We start from the raw sequence: 27,026 nt of genomic DNA, 5'->3' as shown, positions 1-27,026 counted from the left end.
CCTACATAACTAAATATCTTATCCATTAGCCACTGTTAATGCCAACTCATAAGCAATTTTCACCTTGGTATGGTAGTGAAAGACTACTAGTGATTGAGAAATCTGTTGAAGTACCATTTCTCTCCTAGAGATAAAAAAATGAATTAACAAAGAAAATTTGGATAGGTATTAAGTATTCTCCAGGGAGTTACATGTGTGATATATTCTATACATAGTTTTCAGTGCTATGTTGAATTAAAAATTCCATTGACAGGAAGAATAACATTTTGACTTTATTTGGTTGTAGATTTTGCCTCAGGAAAGGAATTTACTTCATTTAAAAGCATTGCATTGTTAAAGTCAATAGAAATTATTTTTGTATACAATTACAGGCTGATTTATACTTGTGCATTTAGGCTATGCCGTAGGCCTGATTTTCACTTCTGCGTAGGCTCTATGCTGTAGCGAGCACGCATTGGTGTCCGCCAAAACGCTAGTTGGCGGTGGGGTTTCTATGCCACTGTGTTGAGTTTCTTTGTGAGAGACATGGACGAGGAAGTGCATTTCAAACATTTTTGCATGTTGGCGGGTAGATTAGACGGTTTGGTTTGTCTATTTCACATCAGTGTACAGACATGGTGGAGAAGAAGCAACCGGAAATGCGTAGGAGGAAATGCGATGCTACCAAGCGGACCAATCACAGTTGTTGCGGTCTGCATCGCTGCATCATGTGAGTTACCTTTTTGGGGAGGTGCACGTCACCCTACGGCGTAGGGTATACGGTACCTACAGTGTAGGTGCGACGCAGAAGTATAAATCAGGCTTAAGCCTTCAAACCCAAAAATATGGTTTTGATAGAAAAGGATATTTTTATTTGCATAAACAAAAAATGAATGAGAAATTAGTTATGTCTGAATGAAAATGTATTGGTGATAAAACTCTCCCAAACTGAGGCTTCAAAATATTTGCTCCAAGAACTAGAAAGACAAGTTGAAAAAACTCATTACTGAATGTGTAAAGGAGTTAGAGATTGATTGAAGAAAAAGCATATAATCTTGGTCCTTGCGGATATCTGTGTCCCAACTGAATCTGTGCAATAACAGTCCTTTCTACCGTGCAGTGTGACTGAGAGCAAGCCTGCATACATGGCAGACACAAAAGACTCTGCAGATGCTGGAAATCCAGAGTAACACATACAGTTCTGATGAAGTGTCTCAGGCAGAATCATCGACAGTTTATTCATTTCCGTGATGCTGCCTGACCTGCTGAGTTCCTCCAGCATTTTGTATGTGTCACTCTGCATACATACTTGATAAATCACTTACATTAGGTGAATTTTGTTTCTGTCACAGAAACATTCTGTAATTCTTCTCCATTGTTTGGCTTCTAACACTACAAGATGTGGATTCCACAGACCAGCAGATTTGGTGGAATTCCTCAGAATGGAGTCAGGAACGCTGGAAATCCTGGTCAAGTCAAACAGAAATAATCAAATAAGCAAGGTATTTGCTTTAAATCCAAACTGTTCTACAGCCCTGAGATTTCAAATGTCCTGACTGACCTTCTGTACACAGGCTGATCATCCAGGTTTTCAAAAACAAGAGAAAATCTGCAGGCCCCAGATTTTCTAATTTACTTCCATTTACAATCTGATATTTCCAATAAGTATCAGTCAGGGAGAAAAATATTACTCTTTTTGTTCATAATATATGGGCTGCTAAATCGGGGAACTTGATTAATGTAAAACATTCTGCATGAGCTTAAGGTGTGATTTTCAATCCAGTGAGCCATGCATATATCAGAATTGCAAATACAGCTACATGATTTCCCTCTAAGAGTTGTGCTTTTGCACTCCTAATGCTTATTGCCTGACAGTGGACAAACTTAGCTTTGACATTGCCAATGAGTTATTGAACACCAAAACGGCTAATCCTATCTCATCCAGAATGAGAAGAGTAGCTAATGACCAAAAGCTTCAGCTTCCAGGATCGACAAAAATGTGGAAGTCATGATGAAACTCAAATCAGGGCTATTGTTCAGAGGAGTGGGGGCACAGCCTTGACCAAGACAGTGAAAGATAAGGCTCGAGCTCTCAGAGCATCAGGGTACATGCAATGGATCTTAGCAAGCAGACTGGTTGCCATTTGTGACCTTTTTTTCCACAGATTGATTCACTGGAGCATTTTTCCCAAAATTATTTACCATAATTATAATATATACAGTAAAGGCTGTCAGGAAATGCCTTTGACTGCATTCATTGTACATCAAAACAACTTGTTTCTTTACATTGCAATAATGTTACTCATCTCCTCCTTAACCAATACAAAACTGAAGTATTTGAGGAACATAGGGTTCTGCCTCTCAGTGGTCATTGATGGCTGAAGCTCCCACGGGGGCTTAAATGAAGATCTTGTCATGTCTTAGTTTGCTGCGACTCTAAAGATCCTTCTAGCATTAAACTGGCAAAGTTTGGGATGTTGTGGTTGGGGGAAGGGTGGGGCAGCGATCGTGTGGGGGTAAGGGCACCAAGACTCTCAATGTGGAACAAGCAGTGGATGAGGTGGTTATGTAACTGACCATAGAAGAGTAAAGCACAGGAACAGGCACGTGGCCCATGCCGTTGTGCCAAACTAATTAAGTTAATGACACCTTATCCCTTCTGCCTGCACTAGGCCCATATTACTCCATTCTCTGCGCCTTCATATGCCTATCCAGTAGCTCTTAAATGCCTTTATATTTTTGCCCCCGTCAACACCCCGGGTAGAGTACTCTAGGCACATACCACTCTCTGAGTTAAAAAAAACCTAATCCTGAACATTGCTTTTGAACTTTCCCACTCTCACCTTAAAAGCATGTCTCCTAGTATGAGATATTTCAGCCCGGGGAAAAAGATACTGGCTATCTACTCAACATGTGCTTCCCATAACTTTATAAACTTTTCAATCTTCCCTCAACTTTCACTGCTCCAGGGAAAGCAACCCAAGTTCGTCTGCTCTCTACCTTGATCTCTCTCGGCTATTTGCCCTGCATATTGTTGATAGTTTAATGAGATTATTACTTTTTTATCTGAAAGTAGTGTACTATGTATGGAAATTATTTTATCATTAAGAAGTAAGGGTCAGAGTCATAAGGTCAGACAATATGGAAACAGCCAATGAGTTCACATTGACCATTAAACATCCATTCTCATTAGCAAAATTACACTGTTGGAGAAACTCGATGGGTCGAGCAGCTTTCCTCGGGGGGAAGGAATGGGTGATATTTCAGATCGAGACCCTGCATCAGGACTGAGTACGGAGAGGGAAAATGGACAATATAGAGAGGAGAAGAGGAAGCATAAGACAGGGCCTGCTGGAGATAGGTGGACCAGGGGGCAGTGAAAGATTAAGAGGAGCAGGTGAGGGAGATTTGTGCCCATTTACATTAATCCCCTACTAATCACCAACCACCTCTCTAATTCTACCACTCAGCAGTATACTAAGGACGATTTACAGCGGGCAATTAACCTACCGCCCGACGTGGCTCTGGAATGTGAGAGGGAGTCTGGCCAGCCAGAGGAGACCCACAAGCTCACGGGGGGGATTATGCAAACTTCAGATAGACAGTGTCAGAGGTTGGGATTGAACCCAGGTCACTAGAATTGCGAGGTAACTGCACTAGCTGTGCCGCTGTACTGAGGATGTTGCCAGGACTTCAGGGCCTGTGTTATAGGGCGAGGTATTCAGTTCTGGTTAAATTTCCCCATGGTGACACCCAGCATGTGGCTAATGAAAGGTTCAACGATACTATTGAAGATGTACTCTGTCCTGCTGGAGCCGATTATTGCTTGGAAATGTCACTTGCTGCATTTCCACATGCCTGGATATCATTTAGGGCTCTTCCTTTTTTGGTTCATTATTAGATAACCTCCTACTTCTGACCTTACTTGGAAGAGAATACAATAGCCCAGTGTATCTGGGTTTAGGGCTCCTCCGCAGCAACATTAAGTTTCTGATTTCTGGTCTGAGGTGTGGTTTCATTATAATTTCTCAAAAGGCACAGCTGAAAAATAACTGTGCAACTCATGTACTGGGAACTAATTTTCCACGGGATTAGCCCTATCATGAAGAATATAATGGAAAAAAATTGTAAGGTGCCACAGTATGAAATAGTTCATACCTATAATTACTTTCCAAAAGGCTTCTAAGGAAGATATTAATGTGGAGTGACTGAATTGGTTAGCAAGGGAATTCAAGAGAAAAATAATGATGGCCCAGGATCACCATGATGTTATGTTTTAGCTGTTGAATTTGATAAGAATGATATGGAGAGCAAACTGTTGCCCATACCGCAGGCTCCCCCTCTCCATGCAGCTGTAGAGCAGTAGAGACCGATACAGTTTGGCACCAGTGGCATTGCAACAGCTGCCAGCCAACGTTGAACTGCAGTAGGGCCTCCAGCTCTGTATCGTCCCTCGGGGCTTACTCCTGAAGCCTTCCCCACAAGGAAGCAGAAGTTTAAAATCAGAGTTTCCCTCTGTAACTCAGTAAAATCAGGTGAGCTGCCAACCTTTGGCAGACGAGCCACATCTGCCTGGAGAGACTGGTTTTAAGACACTGGTTACTTGCTTTTGCCCCTTCTCCTGCCAGTAAAATCTTCCACCAGGCTTGGTAGCTCGCCACCATGAAGGCTGGGTACTGGATTTGAGACTATTTGAGACACACATCACTGGGAGTAGTTAATAGGCAGTGGGAGCTTATCCCCACTATTCCCTCCCCAACCCCCTGGCTTTGTCAGTCTTAAGTAAAATAACACTCTGCAATATCCTAATTAAAAGAAAGACATTTCTACCTAGAACAATAAAATTATGCTGATTTGGTATGATAGCTCAAAACACTCTGACACAAGACCATTAGACATAGGATCTGAATTAGACTAACCAGTCCATAGAATTTGCTTTGCCCTTCAATCTAGGCTGACTTATTTTCCCTCTTAACCCCATTCTCCTGCCTTCTCCCCATAACCTTTGAAGCCCTTACTAATTCAGTATCTATCAACCTCCACTTTAAATATAATAATGACTTGGCCTCCACAGCCATTTAATAAAGTTTCATTTTCATTTCATTTTTCAATCTTTTTTATTGATTTTCCAGTAAAGAATATACAAATCGGAGAAGTTTAGCAAACAGATAATACAAAAGACATATAAATAGCAGTAAAAAAGAAAGTATATATTGCCAGAATCAGATATGTAAAATGTTACGCTGTTATATATACAATGTAATCAAAAAAGCTACAACTCCTCTGAACAATCATAAAAAAAAGATTGGAAATTTTATTTAATAAAGGGAAAAAACCCACTAACTACATTAAAACAAAAAAAAAGTAAAGAAAGTTATACCAAACAAAATCAGCCTTTTGGCCCATCATGTTCATGTCAACCATATAGCTTTCATCTTTACTAATCCAATTTACCAACACTGGCTCCACTGCTTCTACCCATTCATAAATGTTTCTGATTTCCGATAGCTTTTGTCTTCATTGACGTAGACTTTGTCCATATTATCAAATATGATTGAAGTCACACTGGATTACAAGGAAGCTTTAATGGGAACACTGGGGAACTTGCTAATAGTGGACATTGACAGGAATGCATTAACATCATGATAACTTTGGCCACCCGTCATAAGGCCCAAATGTTTGTCAGTTCCAGTTAATGCAGTGGAATTGCGTGCAGAGCTGCTATATTGTGAATGACTTAACATGTTTTGCTCCTGTCCACATTTAATTTCATCCCTGGCATCTTAAATTATCGAGGTTAGATATTTGCATAGTGGATTACATGAGAAGCATATGAAAAAGGTTCATTTCATTTATATAGCATTGCCTAAGGGCAGGGGAAGTTCGAGTTTGTAGTGAGAGAGGTGAATCATTAACCTAGATGAATCATAATCGAGCTGAAGCAATTGAACTGAAATCAATTCCCAAAACACACAAAGAAAAGCTATTTTAAGAAGTCTTAATGAAAACCTTTAGTATCTCATTGAACCTCAACCAGACAAGGTGAGGACCCATTGCAGAACCATTTGCTTCCAAAGCATCTGAATTATTTTATTTATGTTGGACTTCTCTCCCCATTTATGGCTGGAATAAAACAATTGATGTTGGATTTCAGCTGTGATTTTTTTTCCCCTTTGATACTAAACTCTGGCTACTTTTACTAACTTCTCACTTGGAATTCTCAGCAGCTACAACTACAGAAAAAAAATGGATGGTTAGATGGCAATATAGTGGGTTGGTGGTGGAGGAGAGACGGAGTATGGTAGTAGATATTATAACAGATGTAAATCCACACAAACTCAGGGAAATTAAACACTGTTCTATCAGATGGTAAACTAATAAAAAAAAAGCTCAGATACATACTCAGGATTTAGCTTGATAGTTCATAGAAAGGAATAGGTTAGATGAATCAAAACAGAAAACACTCAGCAAATCAGACAGTATCCATGAAGGTCAAAGTTTTGGGTTGAGACCCTTCATTCATTTGCATTTATTATGTCCCTGAAGTTTAGACAGACATAGGTTAAAAGCAAACAAGTAGGACTAGCATAAGTGGGCAATTTGGTCAATGTGGATGAGCTGGGCCAAGGACAACTTTCTGTGCTATATTATTCTATGATTAAATCAAGTTGCATTAAGATACTTATTTTCCAGGATTATGCAACTAAAAATTTGATTTCCCTACCCTTGCCCTACTGAATGCAATAATAATAATTTCAAAATCATTTTGTCTCTCTCTGGAAATTTGACCAGACACTTCTGACTTGAGTTACTCTTGTGCCCCAAACTCAACTTTCACCTCGTGTACATAGGAAGAAATCATTCCTATTGCAAATATCCCTTTGGAATGTAGCAGAGACAACCAGGACATTGTTGTCCTGGGAGCAACCGTCTTTGGTCACTCCATGGAATAATGTGGTCTTCAAAGCACCATAAATTTTTGGGACACATCAGATAAGTCCATCAATTTAGCTTAATATTAAGCTCACTTCCCACTCTGTCCCATCACTAGATGAACCCTCCATCATCTTCATAGCATGGTTCCAACACCTTCAATGTTGGCCATTCAATCACTTCATGAATTCTGATTCCCATGTCTCCATTTCCATTATCAGAGCGAGTACTCCGAGTTCCTCCCAATTTCCAGATACCCTGATTCCCACCACCACCATGTCCATCGCTCCAGGTAGGCTCTGCTTGAACAACGATCCCACCCTGTCCCACCATGTATGCAATATTACAAGAAGGCAACCTTTCCAATCAGCTACAGTGCAGATTTGTGGTTGCCACTAGTGCACCCCAGCCTCCAATGGAGTAAAGGGTGACAGATGTTCATCGCCAAATGTGTGCAATTACAAATCTTTAGCAGATGCTGGAAATTCAAAGCAAATACGATTTGCTGGCTTTGATATTTCATCTTACCAACATTGTTCACAAGTGTGCATTTTACGAAAAAAACAAACCAGTTTTGGTAAAATGAAAAAAAAAGCAGAAAGGCTAATTGACATTGCAATCTATAACCAATTGAAGTGGAAATTCAGATCTGCTGTAAGCAAATTGTGGAGAGCAAATTTCGACAATCTAAGTAATTAATTAATCTCTTAAAGATGTTAGCTAATAAATCAGAACTCTTCTCTCTTGGTTTAACATTTAAGGCAAAGGACTATAACACTCAACAGCTAGTTTTGTAATGCATTATCAACATCGTCACATGTACTTTGATGCTTCACAAGGATAATTATCAGACAAAACAATGCCAAGCAGGCAGCATTAGAACAGGCAAATCAGTCATTGTTGAGCTCAGTTTTAAAGAGCATATTAAAGAAGGAGTTCAGTGGTCTATTTAATCTATAGAATTTAACAGTGAACAGACAGGAGAAGATAGATGGAATGCAAGTCATGTTAGATAATTAAGATAAAAGGAGAAGGAAGAAGAAAAACTAAGAAATAATTCAAAAAAGTACAACTGAAACTTACTAAATTTCTGGAAATAATTTGCCACGTCCATTGGAATTTTTGGTCTGAGCTATTAAATTTCATGCCAGGTTCACAAAATTCATCATTAGCAGAATCATTATAAATTGGGAAAAACAGCTCAAAAATCTCTTCCACTTTCCATTCACATAGAACATAGAATAGTACAGCACACTTCAGGCCCTTCGGCTCACAATGTTGTGCCGACCCTCAAACCCTGCCTCCCATATAACCCCCCACCTTAAATTCCTCCATATACCTGTCTAGTAGTCTCTTAAATTTTACTAGTGTATCTGCCTTCACCACTGACTCAGGCAGTGCTTTCCACACACCAACCACTCTCTGAATTAAAAAACCTCCCCCTAATATCCCCCTTGAACTTCCCTCCCCTTAAAGCATGTCCTCTTGTATTGAGCAGTAGTGCCCCGGGGAAGAGCCACTGGCTGTCCACTCTATCTATTCCTCTTAATATCTTGTACACCTGTATCATGCCTCCTCTCATCCTGCTTCTCTCCAAAGAGTAAAGCCCTAGCTCCCTTAATCTCGGATCATAATCCATACTCTCTAAACCAGGCAGCATCCTGGTAAATCTCCTCTGTACCCTTTCCAATGCTTCCATATCCTTCCTATAGTGAGGTGATCAGAACTGGACACAGTATTCCAAGTGTGGCCTAACTAGAGTTTTATAGAGCTGCATCATTACATCACATCTCTTAAACTCTATCCCTCAACTTATGAAAGCTAACACCCCATAAGCTTTCTTAACTACCCTATCTACCTGTGAGGCAACTTTCAGGGATCTGTGGACGTGTACCCCAAGATCCCTCTGCTCCTCCACACTACTAAGTATCCTGCCATTTACTTTGTACTCTGCCTTGGAGTTTGTCCTTCCAAAGTGTACCACCTCACACTTCTCCTGGTTGAACTCCATCTGCCACTTCTCAGCCCACTTCTGCATCCTATCAATGTCTCTCTGCAATCTTCGCCAATCCTCTACACTATCTACAACACCACCAACCTTGTGTCGTCTGCAAACTTGCCAGCCCACCCTTCTACCCCCACATCCAGGTCGTTAATAAAAATCACAACAAGTAGAGGTCCCAGAACAGATCCTTGTGGGACACCACCGGTCACAACCCTCCAATCTGAATGTACTCCCTCCACCACGACCCTCTGCCTTCTGCAGGCAAGCCAATTCTGAATCCACCTGGCCAAACTTCCCTGGATCCCATGACTTCTGATTTTCTGAATAAGCCTACCTTGTGGAACCTTGTCAAATGCCTTACTAAAATCCATGTAGATCACATCCACTACACTACCCTTATCTATATGCCTGGTCACCTCCTCAAAGAACTCTATCAGGCTTGTTAGGCACGATCTGCCCTTCACAAAGCCATGTTGACTGTCCCTGATCAGACCATGATTCCCTAGATGCCCATAGACCCTATCTCTAAGAACCTTTTCCAACAGCTTTCCCACCACAGCTGTAAGGCTCACTGGTCTGTAATTACCTGGACTATCCCTACTAACTTTTTTGAACAAGGGGACAACATTCGCCTCCCTCCAGTCCTCCGGCACTATTCCCATGGACAACGAGGACATAAAGATCCTAGCCAGAGGTTCAGCAATCTCTTCCCTCGCCTCGTGGAGCAGCCTGGGGAATATTCCATCAGGCCCCGGGGACTTATCTGACCCAATGTATTTTAACAACTCCAACACCTCCTCTCCCTTAATATCAACATGCTCCAGAACATCAACCTTACTCATATTGACCTCACCGTCCTCAAGTTCCCTCCCAGTGGTGAATACCGAAGAGAAGTATTCATTGAGGACCTCGCTCTCTTCCAGAGCCTCCAGGCACATCTTCCCACTTTTATCTCTAATCGGTCCTACCTTCACTCCTGTCATCCTTTTGTTCTTCGCATAATTGAAGAATGCCTTGGGGTTTTCCTTTACCCTACTCGCCAAGGCCTTCTCATGCCCCCTTCTTGCTCTTCTCAGCCCCTTCTTAAGCTCCTTTCTTGCTATATTCCTCAATAGCCCCATCTGATCCTTGCTTCCTAAACCTCACGTATGCTGCATTCTTCCACCTGAATAGATTTTCCACTTCACTTGTCACCCATGGTTCCTTCACCCTACCATTCTTTATCTTTCTCACCGGGACAGATTTATCCCTAACATCCTGCAAGAGATCCTTAAACATCGACCACATGTCCATAGTACATTTCCCTGAAAAAACATCATCCCAGTTCACACCCACAAGTTCTAGCCTTATAGCCTCATAATTTGCCCTTCCCCAATTAAAAATGTTCCTGTCCTCTCTGATTCTATCCTTTTCCATGATAATGCTAAAGGCCAGGGAGCGGTGATCACTGTCCCCTAGATGCTCACCCACTGACAGATCTGTGACCTGACCCAGTTCGTTACCTAATACTAGGCATTTCCTCCTAGTCAGCCTGTCAACATACTGTGACAGGAATCCATCCTGGACACACTTAACAAACTCTGCCCCATCTAAACCCTTGGAACTAATCAAGTGCCAATCAATATTAGGGAAGTCAAAGTCACCCATGATAACAACCCTGTTATTTTTGCACCTTTCCAAAATCTGCCTCCCAATCTGCTCCTCGGTATCTCTGCTGCTACCGGGGGCCTATAGAATACCCCCAGTAGAGTAACTGCTCCCTTCCTGTTCCTGATTTCCACCCATACTGACTCAAAAGAGGATCCTGCTACATTACCCACCCTTTCTGCAGCTGTAATAGTATCCCTGACCAGTAATGCCACCCCTCCTCCCCTCCCCCCCCCATCCCTTTTAAAGCACTGAAATCCAGAAATATTGAGAATCCATTCCTGCCCTGGTCCCAGCCAAGACTCTGTAATGGCCACTACATCATAATTCCATGTATGTATCCAAGCTCTCAGTTCATCACCTTTGTTCCTGATGCTTCTTGCAGTGAAGTACACACATTTTAGCCCTTCTACCTTACTACCTTTATACCCTTTATTCTGCTGCTCTTTCCTCAAAGCCTCTCTATATGTTTGATTTGGCTTTACTCCATGCAGTTCTTTCTCTACTCTATCGCTCCGGGTCCCACCCCCCTTGCAAATTAGTTTAAACCCTCCTGAACCATGCTAGCAAACCTACCTGCAAGGATATTGCTCCTCCTCGAGTTCAGGTGCAACCCATCCAATCTGTACAGGTCCCACCTTCCCCAGAAGAGATCCCATTGGTCCAAAAATCTAAAACCCTGCCCCCTACACCAACTCCTCAGCCACGCATTCAACTGCCATCTCCTCCAATTCTTACCATCACTATCACGTAGTGCTGGCAGCAATTCTGAGAATGCCACCCTTAAGGTCCTGTTCTTCAACCTTCTGCCTAGTTCCGGAAACTCACACTTCAGGACCTCATCCTCCTTCCTGCCTGTGTTGTTGGTCCCAACATGTATCACGACATCTGGTTGCTTTCCTTCTCATACCAGGATGTCATGCACCCAGTCAGAGACATCCCGGACCCTGGCACCCGGGAGGCAACAAACCATGCAGGTTTCCTTCTCACATCCACAAAATCTCCTGTTTGCTCCCCTGACTATAGAGTCTCCAATGATGACAGCTCTCCTCTTCTCCATCTCATCCTTCTGCACAACAGGGTCAGACTCAGTGCCAGAGGCCCTGCCACCGTGGCTCACACCTGGTCGGTCGTCCTCACCAACAGCATCCAGGACGGTAAACTTATTATTCAGGGGAATGACTACAGGGGTGCTACTCTCCTTCGCTTTCCCCCCTCGGACTGTCACCCAACGACCTGCTTCCAGCAGCCTAGATGTGACTACCTCCCTGTAGCTCTCATCTATGACATTTACACCACAATACTCAAAAACATATGAGCAAATTGGAGAAGGCTAATATAACAGCAACACAAATTGGCTGGAAATTTATGACAATTCACTGCTCAGTACATCTCCTCCTTACCACAGACTGTCAGAATTCTGCACACTAGGCTTTTCTCAGTTATCTTCCCAGCAATATTTGGCCCAATATTTTGTATTCTAAAGATTACTGAACTGTTAATAATTTAATGAAATTTACTAAACCTATTTAAAAAGGCACAAGTTAAAAATCACACTTTGTTTGACCTGTACATAATCCTTTGATTAAATGTGATAAATTAACTAGAGAATAATCATATTCAGCTGATTCACTATTTAATTCAGGCTTTCTGTCGCTTTTATTGTTTGGGCGTGATCATAGGAGAAACAAAGACCAATTTATAATGCTTCACCTGAACCACGTCCATTTCTTCCACATTACTCATTTGTAATGAAACGGGTTTGCTCGTTTGTAACAAACTACCTGGTTTGAATTATTTTACTTCCTGTTGGTCTCAAAAATAGAATCAAGAATCTGCATCAGCATTGGTTGAATACTAATCACACACCAATGACACGAGCATGTTATTATAATTCATTTACATTGCTATTTAATTCTAGTGATTACAGTAAACCTATAACCCTACTCTAAGATTAATTTTATGTACCATATTTAAACACATGATGCCAGGCAGACAATCCTTTGATAATGGCTGGGGTCACCCGTCTGGTAAAGTCATTGCCCAGGAGGAGGATATGGCAAACCGCTTCTGCAGAATAATTTGCCAAGAACATCATGGATAGGGGAAAAAATAAGAACAACAGTGTGAATGGGATCTTTCTCACAGGCACAGATTAAAGACAGATGAAAGACCATGATTGCCCACGTCATATGGCACAGCACATAATGATGATGGTGTACTCCAAAAACAAAGGTTTAGAATTATGTTAATGAGCATGAGAGCACAATATTAATTTTCGTGAAGTTGCTAATTCTGAAATGAAAATGGAGACAACACGACAGCAGGAATGGAATGATTGTATCTGTAAGGATACATCAGTTGTTCCCACACCAAACCACCAACTGGAATGCTGGAGAGAAGAGCCTCTTGTTGCAACCACATGGTTAGATCTCCCAATGGACTCAATGGATTTCTCAAAGAAGGTTACATTCCTCCAGTAAATAATTAGACATTTCACAAGGGAGCTGATGGCAGTATACTTTTTACGATGGGTGAATTTTCCACCATTGCCTCAGAAGTGACCAAACATAATCCTTGGATCTGAAGGTTTGGACCATGGTTGATTCCTAATAGAAACTAAAGGGCCGTTTTGGTGGAACATAATCATAATCATAAAGCTCTCTAACTTGCTTTAAAAATCTTTGTTTTAAACTCTTCCTAAATAGAATCTTAGTCCCTTATTTCAGGATCTATTTCTGCAGATGTTTCACTTCTGCAGGTCAGTATTATTTGTGGAAATAGAAATAGAGTTGACGTTTCAGGTTGAAAACCCTTCATCAGAATGTTAAAGAGAGGAAGCAAGTTTGTTTTAATTTGAGAAAAGAAGTGCCGAGGAAGTACTTCATAGAGGGTGAGGCTAGAATTGCAATGGGGTTAATGTGTAGATGAAGTCATCTGGTTGATAGATGTGAGGAGGAAAGTGGTAGAAGGGGAAGGGGGGATAGGCACAGGGGGTATGGGGGAAGATGGGTCAGGAAGTGGGTGCCAAGAAGGGACTACAGGAAAGGGGGCAAGAAAGAGGGGCAGGAAAAGGGGACGTCAGAAAGGGTGCATGGAAAGGGGGAATGGGGGTTGGGATTGGGGAAGGGGTACGGCAGGGGGAGATGGGAAAAATGGTGGAAGGGGGAATGGAAAGGGGAGACAGGAAGGAAAGGGGTAACAGGAAGAGGGGGACAGGAAGGGGGGACATGGAGAACTCAATCACAGGAATGTAAAAGTTGCAAAATATCGATCTATAGAAAATGCCCCTAAGCACGCACAATGATGGCGATGAGAGAGAAAACAAGCCTATATTACAAATGAAAGTCCTATTGCAAAACTGAAAAAGAAAGCAGGTCATTTGAGGATGATTCAAGGTCTAGATGGTTAAAATACGCTCAGCCTGAAGATGAAGCACAGAACCTCAAGCTAATGTTGGAATTCACTATAACAGTACACAAGACCACAGGTAGATCAAACTGGCAAACAGGAAGCTCAAGGATTACCCTGCCGAATCAGAATCAAGTTAATATCACTGGCATAGCTGGTGAAATTTGTTGTTTTGTGGCAGCAGTATGTTGTTATACATAATAATAAAAGCAAAGCTACAAATTACAATAATAAATATATTCTTTATAAAAGTTAAATTATATAGGTAGTTCAAAAAGAAAGCTAAAAATGAAACAAAAGTGAGATAGTGTTTGTGGGTTCATTTTCCATTCAGAAACCTGATGGCAAAGGGGAAGAAGCTGTTCCTGAATCATTGAGTGTGTGTCTTCAGGCTCTGTACCTGCTTGATGGTGGCAATGAGACGAGGACACGTCCTGGGTATTTGGGATCCTTCATGATGGATGGCACAATGCAGGAGGTCTGCAATGTGGCCAGCTATACTCTGAATGATTCTCTAAATCGATGCTGACCTGGGATAATGGGTCATCACCAACAGAACTGCTCCTTAAGACTGTAAGACAAAGGAGCAGAAGTTGGCCATTCGGCCCTTTGAGTCTGCTCCGCCATTTTATCATGAGCTGATCCACTCTCCCATTTAGTCCCATTCCCCCGCTTTCTCACCATAACCTTTGATGCCCTGGCTACTCAGATACTGATCAATCTCTGCCTTAAATATCAGACTCCTCAATACCCAGAGCCTGGACTGACACCTTGCCTTATTGTCCTGTTTATTATTTATTGTAATGCCTGCACTGTTTTTGTGCACTTTATGCAGTCCTGTGTAGATTTGTAGTCTAGTGTAGCTGTCTCTGTTTTTTTTTTGTGTGTAGTTCAGTCTAGTTTTTGTACTGTGTCATGTAACACCATGGTCCTGAAAAACATTGTCTCATTTTTACTATGTACTGTACCAGCAGTTATGGTTGAAATGACAATAAAAGTGACTTGTCTTGACTTGACTCCTTAAATGTCTCAAGCATTTTCTGTTTTTATTTCAGACTTCCCGCTAATGTAATATTTTGATTTGCTTTAATTGGTTATTCGATAAATGTTTAATCAGTCCAACTAAAGCCAACTCTCTTAAGGTCTGTCTTTTTTCAATTAAATGAAAAGTGGAATACACATGAGAACTACCTGTACACCTCCCAGTGGGAAAGCTCAGCCACGGAATTTATTATCAGAGCACAAAAATATTAAGAATATCAGGCAAGTAATAAAGAAGCATTATATTTGCAATTAAATGCAAGAAAACAGATTTAGAAGTCTAGATAATTTGTACTCATAGCTAACCGCAGTGATCGTTCCTCACCCACTCTAGAAATTACCCACAGGAGTGTTGCTGCCTGACAGAGCAGTCTCCACATACATTTCTGTGGCCAAGAAAGGCTGTGCTTAACCATTTCTCTCCAATCTTTTCCCTCATGTAATAAAATCAAATGAATCAGTCTTGACTCAACATAGCACTCCCTAACTGAAGCTGTGATATTAATATGCATCATGAATACATTTATATTTCTTCAACAGTCCGTCAGAATGTAGTGGCATTCAGAATGAGATTTGAATTTTGGTCCTCCATAGACTCCACTTGAAAATTCAATCATTGTCAAGTTCAAAATACAGTATTTTTAATCCTCTATCTTTTACTGATAGTCTGCTTTGTGAATTTTCTGCACTATTTTTTGCTGTATCTGTTCTTTACTGACCCACAGAGCAACTATAATGCCTCACACCCTACCTACCCAGGTGGTCTTTAACATATAATGAGTTACAGCATGGTAAATAAATTACTTACTTTTTAAATGCACTTTGAAAGGTGAATGTCATACTTAAGATACAGTGCAAAACTTAGGAGAGTTGACTAGATGATTTGGTCAAAATTATGATTTTAACCAAGTTTCCGAAGTCTGAATCGGGTTGCAAGCATACAGTCCATACAGTTCCAAAATGAAAGACGGATGTGAAAATGTGAATACTTCCACAATGAACAGAATGAGAAAAATATACTGTAAAAGGATTTTTTCTTGTTCTGTACATGGACACGTGGTGACTGTTACAACTTTTAGAGGTGACATAATGTTAAAGTTACACATTATAATTACTTCCAAGCAAAAATACTGCTTTTGACCTTCCCAGTTAAGCATTGAAATTTTTTATGATATTTATCAATCTACGTTACCGAATGCCTCATATATGTGGCATTTTGTTTCAAAAGCTGAACAGAGACAGCTTGCATTGCTTGCTGCTCATATTTCACCTTGCTTATTTTAATACTACTGCAGAGCAATTTCATGAATTTATTGCCAAGTAACCAGGACATTCAACAGATAAGACTGTAACATAACCATTAGTACAGGATAGTTACAGATGTGACCTGCAGTGAGGGAAGTGGGAAAACGAAGAATCTGTCATTGATAAATAATACTCAGTAATAGCCAAGGATCAGATTAAGTGTTATATATAGTATGGATTGTATACTGGAACAAGACAGAGGCTAACTAACCCAAGAGAAAACAGCCATGTGAGGTAAGGAAGTCTATTCCCATGAACAACGTCTGCATGTTTAAATGACAAATAAATTAAACACAATCAGCTAGAAACAAAGAAAAAAGATTAATTTGATGGGCTCCACACTAAATGGAGTTTTGAAGTGTTATCCGTAAGTAAATGACTGAAGTTCCATACTGATACAATATTGTGCATTTCAAGAAAAGGGAGAATAACTGATCTTTAAATAGCTAAGTTAAGAGAATATTTGCTGATAATTGCATAAACCAAGTATACTTATCTATTATCTTTCATTTTTTTCACAACCCCATGATTGGAAATAGAAAGAATCTTTCCTCAATCTGTGAAAAGAGCTGTTGTGAGTTTGTAATGTCACTTTAATAAGCAGAACAGTTACATTTCTGCATCATGAGTTAGTATAACGCTTTGCAGGTTTAGCGATGTATGAAATTATGTCAATTGCTTCAAACAGCACATGCTCCTTGACGTACAAGCTATTCTTCAACTAATCCCATTGAATTTTTAAGAATGAAAAAGAATAAAGCACAGATTTTGACGGGACATTGGAACCTTCACATCTTTGTTTTAAATCTTTAATTTTCATCTGCAAGTCCATTTCCAGCCATGCCTTCACAAACTGAAAATGTTTTTGCCACATCTTCAAAAATCTTTAGTTATAATTTCATAAAAGAAATAGAGATCATGCAATTAGTTAAAACCACAGAAGAAAAAGTAAATTGTTGGCTAAATATTTGCTGACAATTTTCCATTTATTTACTTGCCAGCCAGAAGTAACAGAGGGATTGAATGATCTTCCTTTATGTGATTAAAGAATGTCATTTCATTGTTACATTTTCAGCAGTTTCTTTGTTAAAACTCCCATAAACTCGATGCAAAGTGTAATTACCACAGACCTTTCTCCTTTTAAATGCTACAGCTTGCAGTAAATGAGTATTCCCTAAATGTAAAAGCTTAGTCAGTACAGACTTGTAAGCAAACTGGAAATCACAAAGTTAAATCCAACATTTTACATAAACTAAACTGTTTCTCAAAATAATGTTGACAGGGTGTTCTGTCGTTGGAGGAGCTGTCTTTATTGTGAGATAGTAAAGCAAAGATCTGCCTCTTAATTCATATCCATGTAAATAATCCTACAACTTCCTCTGATAAAACAAATCTCTTGGGTTCTTCTATAAACATCTCTCTCACACACACAGACAGACAGACACACACACACACACATACACACACACACAATGCTGGAGGAACTCAGCAGGTCTGACAGCATCTATTGAAATGAATAAAAAGTTGACATTACAGGCCGAGACCCTTCTTCAGGATTTAGTTTCTTTCCTCAAGCTACCCGGTTCCTGATTATCTGACTGTCTGTCCAGCTACTATTTGTGGGATCTTGACTTTGGTTAGACAATAACAATTGCACCATTCTCAAAGTGTTTTGTTACCAGTAAAATTCTTTGGAGCATAGACATTTACAGAAAAGGTCACAGCCTGCTTAATTTGTCCTTGTTAGAGAGGATCTACGTAACTTAACCTCATTTCCCAGTTCCAATCCATAGATTGTGCTTCAAGAGCTCTTCCAGGTAACTTTACTGTTTATATCTCTGACATCTTTTTCCAGACAACTACCACACAGACTGCTTTTAACTATTTAACTTGCCTCTGTTTCTTCTCTAATTTATATCTAAAATTAAATCTAAATTTCTGGGTTACTGTTCTCTTAGTAAGGGGAAATATGATTCTATGCTATAGCTCCTTCCTGTTCACCCGTTTGCTGCTTCTGCATCTCAGTTGAATTTCCCCTCTGTAGCCTTTGGTTATGAGAAAACAACCCCAATCAAAGAAACACCACTTACTACAAAGTTATTATTTAATTTGAAAATAGTTTTCCACAGTACTATGACATCTACCCTGTAGAGTGGTGACTAGGACTCACACAGTTGTCTAAGCCATCTACTGTTTTTTATAATTCTATTTCATACTCTTCTGGTGGATGAATAAGGGTAATATTCTTTTATTTTTGCCTTCAGAACAAGTAATTCTAGCTCCCTATTGTCTTCAAGGACCCACAGATACCTATTCCAAAATCCTTCTATTCTCCGATGCATCTCATTGTGTCCAATCATTCATTGTCCTTGCCTTGCTTGATCTTCCCATCTGCATCTGGATTGAATTCCAGTTGCCACATACCTCTCAACCAGTACGTTGATTTATTTTTGCACCTGGCAATCTTCCTAGCATTAACTGCATTGCCCATTTTGACCAAGGAGCCACCCGTGGGAGGCCCCCATGATGCAAGGGGACAAAACAAGTTCTTTCTCTCTCGTTATAAATAGGCTTATGAAAAATTATATGCAGTTCTCTGAGAATAGATGATATTTCATCTGTGTAACCTTAATTCATATGACAATGGTATGAGGTTGCAATGCTTATTAAGCGATGGAGGGTGCTTGCCTCAACCCGTAACTTCTCTCCTTCCACAAACAAGGGATGCTGGAAATCCAAGCCACGCACACAAAGTGCTGGAGGAGCTCAGCAGGCCAGGCAGCATTGGTGGAACAAAGTACAGTCGACATTTCAGGCCGAGACCCTTCAGCAGGACTGGAGAAAAGAAGATGAGGAGTACATTTAAAAGGTGGGAGAAGGTGAGGGAGAACACAAGTTGATAGGTGAAATGGGAGGGGGAGGGGTGAAGTAAAGAGCTGGGAAATTGATTGGTGAAAGAGGTACAGGGCTGGAGAAGGTGGAGTTTGATAGGTGAGGATAGAAGGCCATGAAAAAAAGAAGAGGGAAGGAGCAGCAGAGGAAGGCAATGGGCAGGCAAGGAGATCAGGTGAGAGAGGGAAAAGGGGATGGGAACTGGTGAACCGGTGGGCATTACTGGAACTTAGAGAAACTGATGTTCATGCTGTCAGGTTGGAGGCTACTCAGACGGAATATAAGGTGTAGTTCCTCCAACCTGAGTGTGGCCTCATTACAACAGTAGAGGAGCCCATGGATTGGCATATTGGAACACGAATGGGAAGTGGAATTAAAATGGGTGGCCACTGGGAGATCCCACTTTCTCTGGTGGACAGAGCGTAGGTGCTGGACGAAACGGTCTCCCAATCTCACTGATAGACAGGAGGTCACACCGGGAGCACCGGACAGCGTATATGACCCCAAAAGACTCACAGGCGAAGTGTTGCCTCACCTGGAAGGACTGTTTGGGGCCCTGAATGGTAGTGAGGGAGGAGGTGTAGAGGCAGGTATAGCGCTTGTCCCGCTTGCAAGGGTAAGCGTCAGGAGGGAGATCAGTGGGGAGGGATGAATGGACAAGGGAGTTGTGTAGAAAGCAGAAAGTAGCAGGGGAGGGAAAGGTGTGCATGGTTGTGAGATCGTGCTGGAGATTCCGGAGAATTATGTGCTGGATGTGAGGTTGGTGGGGTGGTAGGTGAGGACAAGAGGAACCCTATCCCTGGTAGGGTGGCGGGAGGATGGGGTAAGAAGGGTCTGATGCTATGCTGTAATATTCTATAGAATAATTGGCAAGGTTTTTGTTAAACATTATGAGAGTACAATTGCATATGCTTACAGTTGCAAAACAGATGAAATTGTTTGATGGATTGGTAGGGATTAATGATGGACTGGTTACTTTAAAAACAGTAAAATGGAAGAATTGGAAAGGAAATTGAATGGTTGGATAAGCTAACAGCTTTGGCTCCTTGGTAGTATTTGTTGCTGTGTCCAATGTTGCCAATCTGTTGGGTTTGGTTGCACTGTGCCAGGGATGTCATACACAGGTTGACATGAAGGGTCACAGATTTATTTGAAGAGTAAGTTGATTCTCCTGATGCCCTGACCACTTGGACTTCCAATCTCTGATACACCATGGGTATTCTCATATGGGGGAATGAGATGGAAAATCAGCAAATCCTATATCTAGTCGCAAGTAAGAGACACAAATCAGATTTATATACTTCAAACACAACAATAATTTTCTAAATTTGAATACATTCACAATTTGCATTTATGTAACACATTGAAGATATTAAAATGATTTGTATTGATTGAAAATCCATAAATGCAACTGGCAGTTTCCCCCAAAGCTTTCAAGAACGTCCCAAAGTGCTTTACAGTCAATGAAACACACTTAAAGTACTGATACTGTTGCAATGAAATAATGAAACCTGTTTTCATGCAGAAAGATCTTATAATCAGCAATTAAATACATTCTAAATGCTAGCTGCAGGGTAAGCATCAGTCAGGTCAAGGCATCTGAAGACTCAACTTACTCTTCAAATAAATCTGTGACCCCTCATGTCTCTAAAGCAATGATGTTCTTCTCATCTTTTAGTAACATTGTACAACTCCATTTGTGTATGGAATTTAATTTCCTTTCCCATACTTTCAATTTACCGTTCTTAATATAACCTATCCACTGATAATCTCTACCAATCTGTCAAATACATCAGTGTTGGAACTGTAAGCATATGGATTTATATTATCATAATGATTAGCAAAAATCTTGCCTATTATTCCAATTATGTCCAAGCATAGAAGAGTACAGCACAGCAACAGATCCTGCAGCCCTTGTTGGTTCAGTAGAGCAATTCTGAATAGCTAAGTGAAGACGGTCATTGGTAGCTTACAACTATGTCATTAGGTTTTATAATGCATTCTGGTCAAATAATTTCAAAGTGCTGAACTCTGAAGTTAAAAACATTATAATCAATGTATTTTCTATGAATATTTATTCACATGATAAGATAAATTTAATGTTCTTGTTTTCAATGTCTTCTTTTTAAAATGAAGAGATGGGGACCTGATTTCCAAATGTATAAACTGCAAATGACTATTTCAGTAATATATTAAACCACTTATCATTTTTAGATCTCTAAAGCAATGACATTCTTCTTATATTTTAGTAATATTGTATAAACTTTATTTTTAAAATATAAAAAAAGGGTTTGATGGCATACACTTAGTGAAGGAAACATTTAGTAATAGGCAGAAGCTATCTTTGTGTAATTTCTAACTTTAAAATGACTACTTGACTGTAGCCAAGCTGCATGTGCTGTCCATTGTGGCATGTCTTCCCAGTCATGATGTTGTAGCCACCCCTCTCTGTGTAAATCTCCTTGTCTGATTCCTTCTACTCCATGCCAGGCTTTTTAGCCAGCAGCATTGAAGCAACCCTTTCTATGGCTCACATAAATCTTCCTCTGCCTTCCAAAATGAAGAACAATTGTCTCAGTTTCAAAACTGTAAATGAACAAACCAAACCTTACTCAGACTCTTCTCTGAGATGGAGCGCACGTTTGTCTCTCTTGCCAGAAAGTAAAGACTATGGTATGTGGGACCAGTTCAACATGACATACTCTCCACTAACTGACAGACAGTAAGTATAATTTCATATTTTATATTTCATATTTGCTTATGACAGTAAAGGAGGCCATTCAGCCCACTGAGTTATTTTTGGCTCTCAGCGCAATTGCACAAATCATGTAGCCCACATTCTCTGTAAGCGCAATGAGCCTGTAAACTCTCTGGGTGTGACAGCGGTCTCTGACAAATGATGTAGTGGTAATATTTGACTTCTTGACTCAAGTGGAATGGCTAGGAGAGGGAAATGGGAATAAACTAGCCCTGTAGGATGAAGTACACAAACATCTGCTCATCTACTATTCATTTATTATTATTAAAACCTGAGCACAGCCCTATTCAGGAAAAATGGTCATATGTTTCTCATATTTCCTTGAGCTGTAGAAGGAAGTCTTCTATGTCTTAAGGAAATATAACTTTATTGCAGCTCTCAGTCCGATTCCTCCTGTTCCCCGCCCCCCCATCACCTGTTCTTTCTTACATGCCCAAAAACTACCTTTGATTCTCCTGTCACCCACCCACAGCAAGGGCAGTTATCTGGAAGCACATGGTTTAGAAATGGGAGAAATTCTACATGGTGCCAACTCCAACACATGGTGCCCAAGGTCAGGTTTGAACTGAGTCCTGGAGTTGAAGTCCTATCTGTGTGCAAGAGCGGGTGGGTGGGATCGAGGTTTAGGGGTAACACGAGGGGGAATTTCTTTACTCAGAGAGTGGTAGCTGTGTGGAATGAGCTTCCAGTAGAAGTGGTAGCGGCAGGTTCGGTATTGTCATTTAAAGTAAAATTGGATAGGTATATGGACAGGAAAGGAACGGAGGGTAATGGGCTGAGTGTGGGCCAGTGGGACTAGGTGAGTGTAAGTGTCGGCACTGACTAGAAGGGCCGAGATGGCCTGTTTCCGTGCTGCAATTGTTATATGGTTATATGGCAGGTTGTGCTGTAGTTGGTGTTGCTGCTTGTGTTGTTCTGCTGAATATTATGGGCATACGATGTTGGCAGCAGAATGTCTGGCAACAGCTGTGGGCTGCCCCCAGCTCATCCTTAGGTTGCATTGGTTGTTAGTGTCAATGATACATTTTACTGTGTTTCAGCGTACACATGGTAAATCGAGGAATTGGAATCTGAATCTGGGAGCTTTTGTTTTTACCACCGCACAAGGACGGAGTTCGTGTTAGCAGCTTTCCTTATTTACTGCTTTTGACTGACACGGAACTGTGTGAATACAAAGGAGTTTAGTAATGACAAGTCAAATACTCCATCAGCAAACACGAAGAAATCTGCAGATGCTGGAAATTCAAACAACAACACACACAAAATGCTGGTGGAACACAGCAGGCCAGGCAGCATCTATAGGGAGAAGCACTGTCGACGTTTCGGGCCGAGACCCTTCGTCAGGACTCCACGAGTCCATGACTCCATGAGTTAAGTTTTCACATCAAATAAATTTTTAATAATTAATTGATAAACTATTCCTTTTTTCCCTAGCAACTTGTCATTCCAAACGTATCATTTATGATTCAGTGTGTCACATTGTTTTATGCTTTCTAGCCAAATAAAATTTTCTGAAAAGATGAATGCATTAGATGAATGCAGAGAAGGGACCTTTTGGCTTCCAGTTCCCCTACAGATAACATTGGCCGAAGTCAGAAATTGCAGAGTGAGTGGACTTCAGGTTTCATCAGCCACCTGCCTAGGAAGTGGGCTCGATCATCACAGAGTCGTCAGGAACCCACGTACAGATCAAAGTTAAAGTCAAAGTACATTTATTATGAAAGCATTTATTCAGCATACAACCCTGAGATTCGTTCCTGGCTTATATATCAAAGGCTGTAATCGGTATGGCAATGTAGTGGCTAGCACAGTGCTTTACAGTACCAGTAAGTGGGTTCAATTCCCACCACTGCCTGTAAGGAGTTTGTTCGTTCTCCCTGTGACTTTGTAGGCTTCCTCCCACAGCCCAAAGAGGTAAAAGATGGTATGTTAATCGGTCATTGTAAATTGACCAGTGATTAGACTAAGGTTAAATCAGGAGTCGCTGGCAGCAGGCTCAAGGGGCCTGTCCAGTGCAGTATCTCATTAATAATAATTAAACCATACAGTACGTTGGAACCTTTCTGCATATACATGCGGCAGATCTGACCCAAACCTAAAGCAAGACAGAATTGATCACATAGCAGAATTATGGTGAGATATCATATCAAGGGACTGGTGAAACTCTACATTTGTGAAAATCCTGTTAACGGAATATATATCAGAAGCAGTTACAAATCCAGTACCGAAGAATCTTGTAAACACAATAAGGCAAACAGACAAAGAGCGCTAAGAGTCTGTGGCTAGATAACACAAAGTTAACTTTGGAGTTTCCCACTTGGCCATTGAAAGTAGTCGCTTGCAAAACTTGCAGCTGGCTGCAGAGCAAACTCCAGAGCTGCTCCTGTTGCTGCTGATCGTTTGATTATGCCTGCCATGCAAACAGCAAAAAAGTTGTACTTTACCTCAAATTTTTCCCCACATCACATCAGTTTTCAATACCGATGCCTCTCCGCAATTAGGATTATATTTTAAAAAGTTTCCTCTAATTTTTGTTCGCTTTTAAAGAGCTATGGTTTATTGAAACATCCTTATTTCTAAAATAATAAAATTGCCAAGCTTAAGCAAAAATACCGGCGGTCCGGTGGAGAGCTGTCACAAAGGATTTACAAAAAAATAGCATACCTGTATGAAGAAGAACACTTTCCTCAACACAAGTCCCTAGATGATATGTCTTTCGTTGTCTGTTTATCTTCACCACTCTGCTCTTGGTGTGAAGTTTCTTACAGTTCCCTGATTTCTCTGTCATGAACAAAGCTGATGTAAGATGCCTGCAAAAAAAAATCTAACATTCTGGGCATTCTTGGGAGTCAGCCAGGGATCCCAGAATTCCATGAGAAGCACAGGCTGTTTCAATTAGAAGCACTGACTATAACCAATCGCAGCAGTTTAGACTTATTTCTACTGGCCCAAGGGACACTGCATATTACTGACAACAAGGACTGAATGAAAAGTTTTGTCAGCCCTGAAGTCATGCAGGAGGTCTTCTTTCTGTTATAACTTGTCCAAAAGAGAAACCATAGCAACTCCCAGAAGCAGGAAGTGACACTGCAGGGCACCATTGTATCTCTGTTTTTTAATTGGGTAGTCTTTGGAAACACCACAGAAAATTTTTGACTTCTTCTCCCAGGATATATTGACGGAAAGCAATCTGCTTTCAGTTTTGCAATCTGCTTTTAGTTATGCAAATTACATTAGAAATTCAATCGGAATGTTTCCTTTTTCCTTCATTTCGCTGTAAATGAAAATGAACCTATTTCAGGGTAAAAAGGGGCACCAACATTTCGGCTGCTTTGTCTCAGTTCATACTGATCTGACTTCTTCTTCAGGGGGTACCTCCTCACACAGATACTGCTGGACCCATTGAGTTCCTCCAGCAGATTGTTTGTTGCTCCAGGTTCCAGCATCCAGCAATCTCTCATGTTTCCAAGGCAACCTGTCTGTTACTCTTCTCCACACAATGATCCTTCTAGAACAGTCCAGGGAAACTCAGTTGTCCTGAACTGAACCTTGCTGTCGCAGCAGAGACAACCCAAGAGGAAGAAACCCGAGGTCCAGGAGCCAGTTCTCATTAGAGGATCAGAGGTGAAGAAGATAAGCAACTTCACGTTTCTGTGTGTCATCATATCATAGGATCTGTCCTGGGACCAGCACTTAAGGGCCATTACAAAGAAGGAACAACAGTTTCCCTATTTTCTTAGAAGTTGGCGTAGATTTGGCATGTCATCTGAAACTTTGACAAACTTCTATAGAAGTACAGTAGAGAGTATCCTGACAGGTTGTTTAATAGTCTGGTATGGAAACACCAATGCCTAAAAATGGAAAAGCCTACAAGAAGTGGAGGATACTGTCCAGTTCATCCCAGGCAAAGCCCGCCCTACCAAGGAGCACTACTACAAGAAAGCAGTATCCATCATCGAGGACCCACCCCTCACCCCCCACCATCCAGGCCATGCTCTTTTCTTGCTGCTGCCATTGGGAAGGAGGTAGAGGAGCCTTAGGTCCCGCACCACCAGGTTCAGGAATGGTTATTATCCTTTGACCCTCAGTTTCCTGAACCTATGTGAATAACTTCAACTCTGAACTGATTCCACAAACTATAGACTCACTTTCAAGGACTATACAACCCATGTTCTCAGTATTTTTTTTGTATTTGCACAGTTTGCACACTGTTTGCTTAGCAGTCCTTGTGTTTAACTCTCATTGTTTACATTGTATTTCTTTGTTCTACTGTGAATGTCTGCAAGAAAATGAATCTCAGCTTAGTATATTGTGACATATATGTACATTGATAATAAATTTCATTTGAACTTTGATCTAAGGCTTCCCAATATATTTCTGAAGGTAATTTGGTCTGAAAATTTTGTCAGCTAGATTCTTTAGAAGTCCCTAAGATATCTTTCTTACTGTCCCCATTTGCATGGCATTGACCCCCTCCTTCAAGAATACTCCCTTCTCAATTGATGCTCTGAATAATCAGGCCATGCATTCCTAACTCTCCAGTGCCTTGATATTCTCCTCCATGCAGGCATCCAATCTTCGAATTTGCTTATGAATTTGATCCTGGAAGTCTATCCCCATGCATGGCTGGTCACTGTTTCTGATCATGGGAATTGCTTTGGAATCCATGGCCTGTAATTCAACACATTCCAAAAATGCGTCCCTGATCATCAGCCAGGATTCTGGCACCCTCCCAAAAACTTGGCCTAAACCATTTAAAATCATTCTCACCTTCAGCCTTTGGCCACCATCCATCCCAAAATAAAGCCTGGCATTGGTCCCAAATCCTGGAATTCTTGCAGTATAACTTGAGAGTATTTAAAATTCTTGAAAGACTTACTTTGAATTCTTAAGCATGTGAAATTGCATTTGGTTATGTCTATTTGAAGTAGAATAGAATGGGTTTATTATCTCTGACAAATGTCATGAAATTTGTTGTTTTGTGGCAGTGATACAGTCAGTGCAAGACATAAAAATTCCCATAAGACAATAAGACAGGAAAAGAATTAGGCCATT

General features: G+C 40.8%; 1 protein-coding gene across 1 annotated transcript in view; it reads right to left on the bottom strand.

Annotated features, from left to right (window-relative positions):
• ddr2a (discoidin domain receptor tyrosine kinase 2a) overlaps positions 1-24,979 on the bottom strand; it is a 158,463-nt gene extending 133,484 nt beyond the window's left edge. The window contains exons 1-2 of the mRNA XM_059984746.1: positions 24,636-24,979; positions 1,305-1,445 (exon numbers count right to left, since the gene is read on the bottom strand). The gene's annotated coding sequence lies outside the window, so the exon portion shown is untranslated. The remainder of the gene's footprint in view (positions 1-1,304; positions 1,446-24,635) is intronic.
• Between the last annotated feature and the right edge of the window lie 2,047 nt (positions 24,980-27,026).

This window comes from Hypanus sabinus, chromosome 11 (genome assembly GCF_030144855.1).
Source record: "Hypanus sabinus isolate sHypSab1 chromosome 11, sHypSab1.hap1, whole genome shotgun sequence".
In the NCBI taxonomy this organism is placed as follows: domain Eukaryota; kingdom Metazoa; phylum Chordata; class Chondrichthyes; order Myliobatiformes; family Dasyatidae; genus Hypanus; species Hypanus sabinus.
Note: the sequence above shows the minus strand (reverse complement) of the source record. Positions and strands in the feature narration are given on the sequence as shown.